Below are 4,341 nucleotides of genomic sequence, written 5' to 3'. Positions count from 1 at the left end.
TGGTGCATTGTGTTGATTGTTTTTTTTAATGTTGAACACCCTTGAATTCCTGGGATAAATCCCACTTTATAATACTGTATAATCATTTTAATATGCTTTTGGATTCACTTTGCTGGTATTTTGTTGAGGGTTTTCACACCTATATTCATAAAGGATATTTATTTACTACCTATCTTTTTTTCTCCAGACAAACTTCATATTTTTGAGATTTATCCTTTTTTGTTGTTGTTGTTCAAAGATTTTATTTACTGATTATTTTATTGTGGTAAAAGATATATATGACAAAATATATGCCATCTCAACAATTTCCCCATGTACAATTCCATGACTTTGATAACATTCTTCAAGTTATACAATCATTATTGCTATCCTTCTCCAAATCATTCCACCACCATTAATATAAACTCAATACCTCCTAAGCAAAAACTGCACCCTTCTCTCTCTCCCCCACCACTGGTAACCACTAATAAAAGTCTGGTTTCTATATATTTGCTTATTGATGATATCATACAATGTTTGTTCTTTTGTGATTTATCTCACCCAGCGTGATGTTTTCAAGGTTCATCCATGTGGTGGCATGCATCAGGACTTTGTTTTCATAGCTGGGTAGTATTCCATTGTATGTATATACCACAATTTATTTATCTATTCATCTGTTGATGGATATTTTGATAGCTTCTAGCTTTTGATGATTGTAAAAAGTGTTGCAAAGAACACTGGTGTACGGTTTCTTCTTTGTATTCCTGCCTTCACTTCTTCTGTGTATATACCTTGGATTGGGATTGCTGGGTCATATGATTATCCATGGTCTTTTGTGTCAATCTTTAATTTCTGTAGAGGATTCCATTGTATAAAATAACTTGCTTACCACTTTGCTTCTAATGGACATTTAAGTTGATTTCATAATGCAGAAAAAGTCTCAAATAACTTCTACTTGGTTCCATGTAGGTGAGTGTCCCTAAAAATGGAATGAATTTCAAGAGATGTGAGTCTTCATTTTTTTCTGGTTATTACCAAATTTCTTTTCCAGGGATGTTTCCCTCTTCAACAGCACTGTATGGGAGTTCTGCTTCTTATCCTAACTAGCATCTGGTATTGTCAAGTTTATTAATTTTTCTCAATCTGGAAGGTATCAAATATTCTCATCATTTGAATTTCATTTACCTAAGTGTAAAGGTTTAAGGCTTCTATTGACCATGTGAATTTCCTCTTGTGTTGTTATATATTTGTTTCCTTTGCCCTTTTCTTTTTTCTTGTTGGTTGGGGTTGATCTTTTTTTATTGATTCATAGAAGTTCCTTATGTATTCTGGATACTAATCTTTTGCCAGTTTTATGAGTGACAACTGTGTCTTCTCCAAATCTGTTTTGCCTTTTCATTGTGTTTATTTACTAGCTGTGTGCCCTAGACAAGTTACTTAACCTTTATGTGCCACAGTTTTACCATGTATAAAATGGAAATAGGATCTGTTTAGTAAAATTAAATAAATTAATCAATGTAAATTAAAGCACATAGAACAATACTTGGCACACTGTAGGTACAAAATAGTGGTTCCTCCCATTGTTATTACTTACAGTGTCTTGTTTTATTTTGGCTGATTTTCTCAGTCTTTTATAATTTGTGAGGGGTTATTTCTTGGTGGTTGCTTGAACAATTTCTCTTAGAAAGATCAGCATGAGGCTGGTCCCCATGAGGCGGAGGTCAAAGATGTCCCAAATGTCCAAACTACCATGCCACTCCATCATCTCAGACATTAACCCCTCCTCCTCCTCCCAGTAATTTCCCTAGTCTTAGGGTTCTGAATTTCGCTGTAACGCCTCACAGAACTCACAGACACCCAAGGGTTCGTCTCACGTAGTGGTGGTAGAGGCTGGCAGGCTGGCGAGTCCCAGGCCCGTGAGTAGGTCTGGCGGATCCTCCCAACTCTCGGGGTTAGATGAACCTCGATCAGCAGATCAGACGGCGGCTGCTGTCCCAAATCCAGGGGTGAGATGACGATAAGCCAAGGATCAAAGCTGGAGCAAGAGGCAAGTGAATCTTCCCAGGAGATTCGTAGGTAAAACCCTCCGGGAAGCTAAGGGTGGTGATTTTTTTTATACCCTCCAGCAAGGCAGGACTCAAGATACATTCCACTTGTGTTGTCCCAACAGAATTAACCTAAATCCCATCACAGAGTCAATTGCCAGTCATTGTAGGGAATGACTACTACCAGCTGCCCAGCCAAGTTGATACCTGACCTTAACTACCACACCACCCCAAACAGGCATGGATAATGGGATTTACGAAACACCACAGAATGGAGGACAATGGCTAGAAGGGCCACATCAAGCAATTCACTGCAGTGGTTTTTAAAGAAATTGTGTCCTATTTTAAGGTCATAAAGAAATCCTTTCATGCTTTCTTTTCAAATTGGCTTTTCAACTTTAGATGCTTAATCCATCTGCAATTTATTTTTTATATGTGATAAGAGGTAGAGACTGATTTTCTTTCTTTCTGTATGGTGATCTGTTTCCCTAAGGTCACAACCTTGAAAACCCTCTGGAGCAGTTCTGCTTTCCATACATGGCATCACCATGAGTCAGATTTGACTTGTTGGCAACTAACAACAACATATGGACATCCCATTTTCTCAGTACCATTTGTTGACTATTCCATCTATTTCCTGATTGCTAGTGTTGCTGTCATTTTGCAAGTCTCTATGTGCCATATTGTCTTGATTACTAGAGCTTGATGATATGTCATGATATGTGGTATATAAACTTCTCAGCTAACTCTTTTTTTGCAATTATTTTGAGTATTTTGAGTATTTTTTTCCCTTACATAATAATTTTAGGATCAGATTTTTGAAGTCAATGAAAAATCCTGTTGGGATTTTGATGGAATTGTATTAAATTGATAGAATAATTTTAGGATAAGTGCTATATTAAATCCTCTCATTCACAAATTCAGTAAATCACTTTCCACTTACTCTTTTATGTTCTTCAATAACATTTTACCATACCTTAGAGTTTTTTTTTTTTTTCTTGTTTGCTTTTTTGTTGGAGCTGGTAGGGATGGCTGGGAGGCAGTAGCAGACGGCTCTTTGGAGGGCTGGAGTTGGTAGAGATGGCCGGGGGGTGGCAGCAGATGGGTTTTTGGAGGGCTGAAACTGGTAGGGATGGCCAGGAGGTGGGAGTAGAGCAGTTTGGAACAGCTAAGGGAGATGAGCTTGTCTGTTGGTTTGTCATTCTGTGGTGGCTTGTGTGTTGCCGTGAGGCTAGAGGCTGTGCCACCAGTGTTTCAAGTGCCAATAGGGTTAGCCATGGTGCACAGGTTTCAGCAGAGCTTCCAGCCTAAGACAGACTCAGAAGAAGGAAAAGGCCATCCACTTCTCAAAGGATTGGCCAGGGAAAACCTTACAAATAGTGATGAAATGCTGTCTGATATATTACTGAAAAATAACCCTGAAATATTGTTTGATATAGTGCCAGAGGATGAGCCCCTCGGGTGGGAAGACACTCAAAATATGACTAGGAAAGAGTTGCCTCCTCAGAATAAATCTGACCTTGGTGATAGGGATGGAGTAAAGCTTTCAGGACCTCCTTTTGCTGAGGTGGCACAACTCAAGAAGAAACAACTGCAAATATGCATTAATAATCAGAACATGGAAAGTACAAAGTGAATCTAAGAAAATTGTAAATTGTCAAAAATGAAATGGAACACATAAAGATCAATATCTTAGGCATTAATGAGCTGAAATGGACTGGTTTTGGCCATTTTGAATCAGACAACCCTATGATCTACTATGCTGGGAATGACTAATTGAAGAGGAGTGGCATGGAACTCATCATCACAAAGGATGTTTCAATATCTATCCTGAAGAATAATGCTATCAGTGATAAGATAATATCCATATGCCTACGAGGAAGACCAGTTAATATTACTATTATTCAAATTTACACCCCAACCACCAAAGCCAAAGATAAGGAAATTGAAGACTTTTATTAATTTCTGCAGTCTGAAATTGACTGAACATACAATCAAGATGTGTTAATTATCACTGGTGATTGGAATGCAAAAGTTGGAAACAAGAATGACTGGTGGTTGGAAAATATGGTCTTGGTGATAGAAATGATGTTGGAGATAGCATGATAGAATTTTGCAAGACCAATGACTTATTCATTGCAAATACCTTTTTTCAACAACACAAATGGTGGCTATACCCATGGACTTCACCAGATGGGGAGTACATAGGAATAAGAATGACTATATCTTTGGCAAGAGGCAATGGAGAAGATCAATATCTTCAGCCAAAAGCAGGCCAGGAGCTGATTGTGGAACAGACCATTATCTGCTCATATGC

The sequence above is a fragment of the Orycteropus afer genome, unplaced genomic scaffold, assembly GCF_000298275.1.
Source record: "Orycteropus afer afer isolate SDZICR_OR568_19922 unplaced genomic scaffold, OryAfe1.0 scaffold00206, whole genome shotgun sequence".
In the NCBI taxonomy this organism is placed as follows: Eukaryota; Metazoa; Chordata; class Mammalia; order Tubulidentata; family Orycteropodidae; genus Orycteropus; species Orycteropus afer.
The sequence above is the reverse complement of the archived record's forward strand: the minus strand, read 5'-3'. Positions refer to the sequence as shown.